Below are 11,649 nucleotides of genomic sequence, written 5' to 3'. Positions count from 1 at the left end.
CACACACACACACACACACACTCCCCCCCACACACACACACACACTCCCCCCCCCCCACACACACACACACACCCCCCACACACACTCCCCCCCACACACACACACTCCCCCCCCCCCCACACACACACACACACACACTCCCCCCCCCCCCCACACACACACACTCCCCCCACACACACATTTTGTTGTTGACCCTCCTGTGGCCCCGCCCTCAGGGAGACACGCGCCGTTTTGGCGCCTTGTTTCAAAGGGCTCGCGCTCTGCCTCCCTGGGCGCGTGAGGCGGGCTGGCTCCTCCCGCCGGCGCTCACGGGGGGTGGGGCCCCGCTCAACTCTCAGCCACAGCGCTCTGATTGGTCGCAGCGCCGCTCACGTGTCCCTCTTCCAACGGCCCCGGCTCGAGGGCGAGGCGGGAGCTATAAATAGAGGCGGCGTCGCCGGGCAACGGGCAGAAAGCGGGAGGCGGCAGGAGGGGAAAGGTGGTGTGCGGCTGCGCGGGCGGATTGTCAACCGTGTGAGGGACATTCAGTTCATAAATTGTATTTCACATTTTGGACATTGGGTCAATAATTTATTTATGACAAGAACAAGAGCAAAATACCCTGAGGAGAGACAGGAGCTGGCAGGGTGACTTGTAGTCACAAACAGACTCGGGTCGTCTTAGTCTCAGGGAAAGTCACAACAAAAGACGCTTCACATATTAGTGCATCCAAACTAAACACTGCTGCTGATAGCAAAGGGTTTCACTCACATTGTGCTTCACTTTAGCCCGGCAGCTCACACAAAAGGCACAAATAACAGACCTGGGGCACAACCATTGAACAGACTCAGGGCTCCACAAGGGCACAAACATTGGGGCAAAGTGGAGTGAATAAGGTGGCCAAGCTCAGGAAGGGAGGGCAAACTAAGAGTGACAGGGAAGGTACTGAAGAGGACAAGACCATGTCTGAGAAGAACAAATCGGAGGTAAGGTGCTGGGAGATTTGAAATGGAAACCGAGAACTTATCCTCCAGTAGAAACTTAAGATTCCCTGTCACAATATCTAACTGTTCAAATTAATTCAATTGTCTTTTTTCCCTCTACTCCCCTCCCCAGGCGACCATTTCAGGAACTGATCATTCTTTCTGTGACCTTAGTCCTGAACTTATCTTTTACCAGGTTTATCCTAGTCTTGTACTTACAATTGATCTTAAAGTGCTGCTGTGGATTTGCCTTTCCTGTTCCATTTAGTACCTTGGGTCTGATCAGAGACTGATCAAACCTCCCAAAACATGAGGTGTGACCTGATCCAGGTGTTTAAAAAGGTCCAGCACCATCTTCTCAAAGCAACTATGGATGGGTATTAAAGATGGTCCTGAGTAAAATTCAACAGGGAATTGACAAGGATGATGATTTCCAAGATTCATTTTCTCATTGGAACATCCCTAATAAAGGGACATCAATTTAAAATTGAAACAAAGCAGTTGTAAAGTTAATCAGGAAAACATTCTTATTGCAAAATGTTGTGGCAATGTGAAATGCACCACCACAGAAGGTCATTAATGTAAATTTAATTCTTGGTATTTAAAAGGGGATAGATATTGGGTTGTGTGGATATTAAGTGAATGATGAAAGTGGCAAAATATGAATGATGTTAAGATCTAACAACATGGCAGAGCACGCTCCATGGCCTATTCCTGTTCCTGTGTTCCTTGAAGGAACCAGACTGATCTTCACCGTGACATTCAGGTGAGTGTGAATAATGTCAGACTGAGCTGCGAGGAATCGCAGGCATTCACTATGGGTGTCCTTGAACTCGCTCAAAAATAGAAGTACAAAAATCCTGCTGTGGGTTATTTAATCACAATTGCTTGTGCAATGTGCGTGCGCACATGAAGAAGGAGAGAAAGAATGGTTGAAAAGTAGTGGTGAGTAAAACCATTTTTAGCCATTTTGTTTTACCCCTCCAGACATCCTCTGGATTATGTTAACATCAAAACTGTTTACAGGAGGTCTTGTAAGACAACTTCTCTTCAAGACATTTCAACATCATAGTGCCATAATAACGATTACTCTGCTCCCAATAAAGGCTGGCTGTGCCCTTGGAGCAAATGTCATTTTCTTCACTGGACCAAATAGACTAGTGGATTTGTTGTTAATTATGTCTTCAGGAACCAGGCTCAAAGAATGAAAGAAATGTACAAGGATTTTGACCCCAGTAGATCTTCCATCAAGACAGATGCCTTAAATAGACAATCACATTTTACTTTCATCCTGAGGAAGTCATATCTGCAAGTCTTGAATGTAAACAATTCTTCCCGGTGACATAGATATTTAAGGCTGGGCCTTTGATTGCCCCCAGAAAGCTCCACATTGGCAAACTGACCAATGTTGGGTCAGTGGATCCCAGCAAAAGCTTGTGACTTGGGAGCATATCCAGTTCAACTCTCAGGCCCTACTGAGTGGTTTCTTCTACTGAAGGTGAAACTCTGCACTGTTGAAGTGCAGGATCCTCACAAGCTGACTTCCTTTTTGTATCTTGTGTTGCCATTTTGTGGGCATCTTTTATCAATCTGCTCTTTGCGACTGCTGGGAGGCATCTGTACTTTCTTGATTGAGAGTCTGGGGGCAATTGAGTGCTCTCATAATACGTTCTAAATGACTGGAGCAGATTTTGGTGGATGGGGTAATTTATTTCTATCAACACCTTAGAGTGCACCAAGGCTTTTTAACCTTGTTCCAACTCTGAACTAATTTCAAACCTCTCTGAGCATTTGCTATGAAAATACTACTGGCCAAGTTACAGTCTTCTGTCAACTGAAATCGAGGAGGTTTGTTCAATCAAGAAGCAAATGGACTCTACTCAGTCACATTGTAATGCCCTCCCCTCACTTCCTACCATAAAAAGGAACCCCAGAATGTTTCTGCCCATCTTACATCTTCAACTTATGAAGCACATGCTTTGAAAGCAAATTGATAATGCAGGCTTGGACACTGTTGGTCTTTGAATACCATTTAGCTTTGCCAGTTACAGCTACCTGTCATAACGGGGAACAAAGAAATGGCGGACCAATTGAACAAGTACTTTGGTTCGGTATTCACTGAGGAGGACACAAACAACCTTCCGGATATAAAAGGGGTCGGAGGGTCTAGTAAGGAGGAGGAACTGAAGGAAATCCTTATTAGTTGGGAAATTGTGTTGGGGAAATTGATGGGATTGAAGGCCGATAAATCCCCAGGGCCTGATGGACTGCATCCCAGAGTACTTAAGGAGGTGGCCTTGGAAATAGTGGATGCATTGACAGTCATTTTCCAACATTCCATTGACTCTGGATCAGTTCCTATGGAGTGGAGGGTAGCCAATGTAACCCCACTTTTTAAAAAAGGAGGGAGAGAGAAAACAGGGAATTACAGACCGGTCAGCCTGACATCGGTAGTGGGTAAAATGATGGAATCAATTATTAAGGATGTCATCGCAGTGCATTTGGAAAGAGGTAATATGATAGGTCCAAGTCAGCATGGATTTCTGAAAGGGAAATCATGCTTGACAAATCTTCTGGAATTTTTTGAGGATGTTTCCAGTAGAGTGGACAAGGGAGAACCAGTTGATGTGGTATATTTGGACTTTCAGAAGGCTTTCGACAAGGTCCCACACAAGAGATTAATGTGCAAAGTTAAAGCACATGGGATTGGGGGTAGTGTGCTGACATGGATTGAGAACTGGTTGTCAGACAGGAAGCAAAGAGTAGGAGTCAATGGGGACTTTTCAGAATGGCAGGCAGTGACTAGTGGGGTACCGCAAGGTTCTGTGCTGGGGCCCCAGCTGTTTACACTGTACATTAATGATTTAGACGAGGGGATTAAATGTAGTATCTCCAAATTTGCGGATGACACTAAGTTGGGTGGCAGTGTGAGCTGCAAGGAGGATTCTATGAGGCTGCAGAGCGACTTGGATAGGTTAGGTGAGTGGGCAAATGCCTGCTCTTGGGGTTTTTGCCGTTGCTCCTACTGTCGGGCAGGTTCACAGATGCCTGTAATTTCCCTGTCCTCTCCTTGTTCCCCGGGTCACTGCTACTCCCTGAGGAGCAGTCGTCTAGCAGTGCACAGGGAACTTCTGACTCACTTGCCTGGGCGTTATTTAGTTTGGGATCCCGGCAGGTCCTGGCCCCATTTGGGAGAACTGTTGCGGGTGACCCTTTGTTCCCGGGTATGGCGATGGTGGCGATAGGGTCTGGGAGCTGCGCCTTAGCACAGTTTGCTCTTTCAGGCTTGTGGCGTTTGGTGCCATCGGGTGCCTGAGATGTGGAGCTGATCAGGGCCAGGGTATCGATACCGGTGCCGTTGCCCTCCTGAGATCGCTTGCTCTGCAGCTTGTATGTATTGGCTGCTTGTGGCCACACTCCATGGTGCATAACTCTGATCCCAGAGACATTGGGTAGCTCGCTGGACCTGTGTGCTCCCGATGCTTGTCTGCCCGCTGCATTGACTGAATGCAGTTGAAATCCGACTTCGCACAATGTTTCATTACTCATTGTAAATAACCTGTAGCTCCGATCGTGATCACACGACTTTTCTTTGCTGATTGCATGTACACAACTCTGATCATCAATTCCACATTTTACATCTAACTCACAGTTGCTCTTACATTGATTGAGAATGTGGAGCTGTCGCTTTCAGTTTGGTGGATTGCAGGCCTCCTTTAAGAGAGCCTTGTTATCTTTACCCCAATCCTCTTCTCTGTTTGGTGCCACGTGGTCTGGTCACCGCCATCTTTTTCTTCAGCGCATCACCTCGTGGTTTGGGCGCCATCTTTCCTCCATCCACGATGTCGACTGTGGTGATCCTCTTCTCCCCGGGGTCTGCCAACGAAGCTGGGAAGTCGCCTTTAGATCCGAATTTCTTCCTCCAGAGTCCTGCCACAGGAGCCTGGAAGGTGCGTTCGGGTCGTCTCAGCTGGATCATCTCCACGCAGGTCATGCTGGGCGGTCTGTGCCTCATGTGCTGTGCTGGTCTGCTCTCTGGTGCCAGGTCCACCCTCAGGTGAGGACTTGCTTTGCCTCTGAGCATGGAGGATGTCGATCACTGGAGGGGTGAAATCTTCCCAACTCCAATGGATCTTCTCCATCCACCTTCTTCCAAGTAGCGTTGGTCCATCACCTGCAACAGTCCACAGGGGTAACTTGTGCACCGCGCCATCATGGAGTACCTTTACATCCGCGCTACCAATGACTGAGATAAGTTCATTGGTGTAGTGCGCAGCTTTGCCTGAACCGGGGCCAATTTGGGTCATTCAGTTGTCCCATAGCCTCTCAAAGGCTTCTTGATTCATTCCTGACTGGCTCGCCCCCGTGTCCACTTCCATGAAGACTGGAACACCATTTATCTCGACTTCCATCCTCCATGGGGAACACTCGGTGGTGCAGGTAAACAAGCCATATACCTCATCATGGGGCTGAGCTGCCTCTGGATTCTTAGTCATCTGCAGACTCTTCTTCATCAACACAGTGAGTTATATTTCTTTTACACATTCGCTGGAGGTGGCCCTTTGTGCTGCAGCCTTTACACACACAATCTTTAAAGCGGCACTCGTGAGCCCTGTGATTCCCTCTGCAATGCCAGCATGGAGCTACTCGGTTAGCCCCCCTCGGCGGACTCTGAGTTAAGGGACCTGGAGGCCTGTTCTCTCTTCCCTGAGAAGGTTCATGTTCTACTGTCCAGCCTCTAAAAGGCACCACTCTGTGCACAGTACCTGCTGAGGTTGAGTCCTGAGAATGAGTCATCTGCCTAGAGTCGCAGGTCGAGGTCATGAATGCCTGGCTCACAGAGATGGCCTTCTGCAGTGTGACTGTGGTATCCACAGACAGTAGCTTATGAAGAAGGCCCACATGGCCGATTCCAATGACAAAGATATCCCGCAGCTTTGGTGAGGTGGTCGCTGAAATCATACGGTACTGCCAGCATCCTGAGGTCTGCAGCATATTTCGCAATTTCCTAGCCTTTGGGCTGTCGGGTGTAAAACCAGTGTCTGGCTATGAGGATGCTCCCTTTGGGCTTGAATTGTTCTTGGATCAGCGTTACCAGCTCCTCGTATGCCTTGATCGTTGTCTTCGCTGGTGCCAGCAAGTCCCTGACGAGGCCATCGACAGTGGTTACCAGGATAGCTCTGCGCTTAGCTGCCACTGTGGCCAGATTGTTGCTTGCCAGGTCATTTGCTGTGAAGAAATAGTCGAACCTCTCCACAAAGGTGTCCCAATCAACACCATCGGCGAACTGCTGCAACGTACCAAGGGTAGCCATTTTCACGTGAAGGATCGTAATCTCATCACCAATTATGTCATTGGATGCTCTGATAATGACTCCACGAGGCAATGTGTTGTACTTGAACTGTAATGACCTTAGTGCTTTATTGATAACTCCAGAGTGAGGATCACACCTGGTGGCCTACCTTTTATACTAGGCCTGGCACATCTGTACAGGTACCCTGCAAGTCTCCCACTGTGGTGCCCTCTGGTGGCACACCTAGCAATAGTACAAGCAGTAACCATGTAGGATACATGACACTTCCATTGGCGGCCATACCTTTCATCTGCCAAGACCCTCAGCTCTGGAATTCCTTTCCTAAACCTCTCCGCTGCTCTACTTCTCTTTCCTCCTTTAAACACGCTCCTTAAAACCTACCTCTTTGACTGAGCTCTGCCCTCATTACAACAGTGACTACACTCCAAAAATACTTCATTCGCTGTAAAGCGCTTTGAGCCATCCGGTGGACGTGCAAGGCGCTATATAAATCCAAGTCTGCCTTTCTTTCATATCTGCTTATGTGGCTTAGAGTAAAATGTTGATTCATGTTGCTCCTGTCCTTGGGATATTTTACTACGTTAAAGGAACTATTTAAATACAGGTTTTTGTTCTTGTTGTGATACCCCTTCATCAGAACCTGTGTTGCCAGTGGTCTCTCCACAGTCCCAGCTGATAGAGGTGGGCTAAGCCTCTGCTCTTGAATTGGAGATGGTTGGAGAAACAAAATCTTCTCTAATGATTTCTGCTCTAGCCACTTCCTTCTCAAATGTAGCTGGTGACAGATGCTTCCCTTTTGATGATGACTACTGAAGAGTCCTGTTAGTCCATGAGACAGCCTCTACTCAGTTATTTCCTCAGAGCCTTGCATGAAAGAAGCGTAGAATATCCTTCTATACCAGGTAGGTTTCTGGGTAAAATAAACCAACACTTGTGCTTGTCCAGCTTTATTTTTAGTGCGCTTTAGTACAAAGATCATATGGACAACAACCCCACCATCATGACATTGAAGTGTTTTGTAGGGAGGCTATCTTTTATATAATTTTCTACCAGCGATTAGTACCAGCCCATTCTAGTCACATAGAGGGTATTCCTATAAAGAATGGCAGATCTGACAGAGAAGCTAAACCAATATTTGTAGAACTGTAGATTGTGCAGATGACAGATTTTAATGCCTAGATGTATCAGGAATCACATTCATTTCTTTTTCAGATGATAAACATGTTTAAAGACATTGTCATTCATTTTTCCAAAGATGAATGGGCAGAGCTATGTGAATGGGAAAAAATCCGTTATAAGAATATGAAGCGGAACTATGAAGCCATACTTGCAATAGGTTTGTACAAAATCGTTTTTTTTTCATCCTTTCCACATTTTCCCTTCCTCTCCTGAAACCTTTGGTACGTACTGGCATACATTGCTTCCAATATTACACTCAAGTGGATATTCTCAGATGAGGTCAGACATTTGGGCTGGGTTTTCCATTTCACCATCTGGCAGACATTAGGAAAGCATATCAGGAAATTCAGTATTCATTGCCTGTGATACTCTGAAGATTAAATGAATGGCTGTGAAATTACAGGCCGAGGTTCAGAATTTCCCAATATGTGCTGCTTGTGAGGGTCGGGAGTGCTAAAGCAAAAAAATCCTGTCTGAGTTTGCTTAGTAGGCTTGCGACGTGAACAGCAAAGCTGATCCTGAACCTGCCTTCATCTGACGAGCACATGTGTATTTTTCAGCAGAAAAACTGGATAGTGACCAAGAGTGAAATTGCTGACTGATATTTTTACCTCTTGCCAACTTGAATGAGGCCACTTAGAACAATTCTGTTGTCACAATGGCTGAGATGAGCTAACTGCACAGACCAGTCATCGGACATGAGTCTTTCTGGTCTTTATGATCCTGTTCCATTGTTAGTACGTTTTACCAAATAAGTTATAAGTTAAGAGGGAGTGCCAGGCTGCCCATTGGTCGAAACCAGGCCAGTATTTTACCAGCCGATTGGGAAGTCGGCCAGCAAAAATCTTCCATTGCGGCTGTGGCAGTGGGCCCTCCCATTTAAGAGCAGCCACGCTGCCCAGAAAAACCTGTTGGGGGCACCGGGCCACCGTGTGGCGGGGGATCACTGGATCGAGCTAAAAATGGATAGGTAAGTGTTTATCTGATTTTAATTGGGAGGTTCATCTCCTTGGGCAGAAAGGGGTCCAGGAAAAAAAAACCCGACCTGAATTTTGATTGGGACGGCCTGTTGACCCCAAAGCAGCAGACATTCGATTTTTAGGAATGGCCGTCACAAACACGCATTAACGGGTCTCTTTGAGACCCTGAATTTCAGCCCCATGGCCTACAACTCAATGCTCCCATACACAAAGGGAAAGATTGACCTGGTTAGGGTCATGATAACATAACGGTTCTGTTACTGGAGCAGTAATCGAGAAGCCGAGACTAATGATTCAGGGACTTGAATTCAAATCACATATTGGTAGCTGTGGAATTTAAATTCAGTTAATTAAATAAATCTGGATTAAAAAGATAGTGTCAGTAACAGTGACCATGAATCTAGCGAATTGTCATAAACACCCATCTGGTTCATTAATGCCCTTCAGGGAAGGAAATCTGTTGTCCTTACCTGGTCTGGCCTATATGTGATTCCAGACCCACAGCAATGTGGTTGACTCTGAACTGCCCTCTGAAATGGCAGCTCACCCCCACCTTCTGAAGGGCAACACATGCGGGCCTTGTCAGCGACACCCAGATGCCATCAATGAAAAAAGGTTTGCTATATGTAGTGGCATCATAAGCACATTGTACAATGATATTGTAAATACAGTGAACGTCAAAGTGACACTGTCACTGGAGTTAGCAAAAACAGAGTTATTGTGTTAAACCAACAGCGGTGGAGAGAAGGGTACTGTTCTATTTTACTTTATGTAGAAATGAATAAAACTGGAAGGAAAATAGTGATTGGATAGCGACCAGTCAAGATTTTTAAAGGGAACAAAAATGCAGTGTGGCTTTCCCCCCATTCGTTGTGCTAAACCACTAAATTATTATCATTAAATACTAAATCATGAATAAAAACAATAAATATTAGATAAGGGAAGTAAATTCAGGATCTCAGAGGCAATCACTAGCCTGTCATTCTCTTGGTCCTCAAAGTGATCATCAGCTGTCACAAATGTAAATCTCCTTCCTTTGGACTCTCCAATGGGTGCAATAGGGATCAGTGATATAATACTATAGAAAAACTGAGAAGAAGACTCACTGAGATCCTGGGCCTGAGTGCTGTGCTCCCAGCACCGCAGCATAACATAAAAGCTCCTTTTCATCTGATCAGTCTGGGCTGACTAAGTTCAGGATCAACAGATGGAAGAAAAGCCTCTGTTGCTCAGGAAGTTAAGCCAAATGAAATAAGCAATGATCAGCTGTAGATAATTGCAATATTTTAATTTTCACAGGATTGAATGTAGCAAAACCAGCATTCATGTCGAGACGAAGCAGGGGACGCCAACCCTGTGTGTATGAATCAAGTGATTCAGATGAGGACTGGACGCCTACAGTTCTTGTGAAATACCCACCACGTAAATTGAATGTGTTTTCTTTGTTAAAATATTAAGTGTGTTTTAAAATCCTGATTATGACCACTTTGCCCAGCAATTTGTACATATTTGCTGTCAGGAAGCTGTTACTTTGAAGTTTTGGAGAGCTGGATATAAAAGTAAATTGTCTGATACTTTTCCTGACTGAAATATATACTTAATGCAAGTTTTCTTTTTTTTAATTTCATCAGCATAATGTGTTGATTCTTCTTTAGCCTGGAATGCGCAAGATATTTTTAGAATTGTCATTCTGTTAACATAAATAAACTTAATTCTGAGATTATCTAAATAGGCACTGACTTATTACTTTTTTTTTAAAGCGGTGAGAATGCTTAAGCCTTCCTTGAAGAATGAAGATGCCAAGAAGCCTAAGAAAGGGAATACCAGAAAGGTAATTCAGTGTGAATAGAAACTATCAGACTAATGTCGAGATGGAAACAAACTGGTAGATATTCTCATCATTATAGGCAGTCCTTCGAAGTCGAGGAAGACTTGCTTCCACTCTAAAAGTGAGTTCTCAGGTGACTGTACAGTGCAATACGGAATTATAGTCTCTGTCACAGGTGGGACAGACAGTGGTTGAGGGAACGGGTGGGTGGGGAGTCTGGTTTGCCACACGCTCCTTCCACTGCCTGCGCTTGTTTTCTGCATGCTCTTGGTGACGAGACTCGATGTGCTCAGCACCCTCCCAGATGCTCTTCCCCCACTTAGGGCGGTCTTGGGCCAGGGATTCCCAGGTTTCGGTGGGGATGTTACACTTTATCAGGGAGGCTTTAAGGGTGTCCCTAAAATATTTCCTCTGCCCACCTGGGGCTCATCTGCTGTGTAGGAGTTCTGAATAGAGCGCTTGCTTTGGGAATCTCGTGCCGGACATGTGGATGATATGGCCCACCCAATGGAGCTGGTCGAGTGTGGTCAGTGCTTCGATGCTGGGGATGTTGGCCTGATCGAGAAGACTGATATTGATGCATCTATCCTCCCAGTGGATTTGCAGGATCTTGTGGAAGCAGCCTGGTGATATTTCTCCAGTGCTTTGAGGTGTCAACTGTACATGGTCCACATCTCTGAGCCATATAGGAGGATGGGTATCACTTCAGCCCTGTAGACCTTAAGCCTGGTGCCAGATTTGAGGTCCTGGTTTTTGAACACTCGCTTCCTCAGGCAACCGAAGGCTGCACTGGCACACTGGAGGCGGTGTTGGACCTCGTCGTCTATGTCTGACCTTGCTGATAATCGGCTTCCGAGGTATGGAAAATGGTCCACGTTGTGCAAGGCCACGACATTGATTTTGATGACCGAGGGGCAGTGCTGTGTGGCAGGGTCAGGTTGGTGGAGGACCTTTGTCTCACGGATGTTTAGTGTAAGGCCCAAGCTTTTGTACGCCTCGGTGGAGATGTTGGCAATGGCTTGGAGTTCAGCCTCTGAATGTGCATAGACGCAAGTGTCGTCTGCTTACTGTAGTCTGATGACAGAGGATGGGACAACCTTGGATCTAGCCTAGAGGCGACCAAGTTTGAACAGGTTCCCATTGGTTCCATCATTTAGTTCCACTCCAGCGGGGAGCTTGTTGAGCATGAGATGGATTATTGCAGCAAGGAAGATCGAGAATAGCGTTGGCGCGATGACGCATCTGTGCTTCACCCTGGTCCGGACATTTATTGGGTCTGTGGTGGATCCGTTGGTCAGGATCACGACTTGCATGTCGTCCTGGAGCAGGCGGAGGATGGGGACAAACTTTTGGGGGCAGCCGAAACGGAGGAGGATGCGCCATGT

General features: G+C 46.3%; 1 pseudogene; it reads left to right on the top strand.

Moving 5' to 3' along the window:
- Positions 1 to 529: 529 nt before the first annotated feature.
- Positions 530 to 11,649, top strand: part of LOC139240779 (zinc finger protein 420-like) — a 134,989-nt pseudogene continuing 123,869 nt past the window's right edge.

This window comes from Pristiophorus japonicus, chromosome X, assembly GCF_044704955.1.
Source record: "Pristiophorus japonicus isolate sPriJap1 chromosome X, sPriJap1.hap1, whole genome shotgun sequence".
NCBI lineage: Eukaryota > Metazoa > Chordata > Chondrichthyes > Pristiophoridae > Pristiophorus > Pristiophorus japonicus.
The sequence above is the reverse complement of the archived record's forward strand: the minus strand, read 5'-3'. Positions and strand labels throughout refer to the sequence as shown.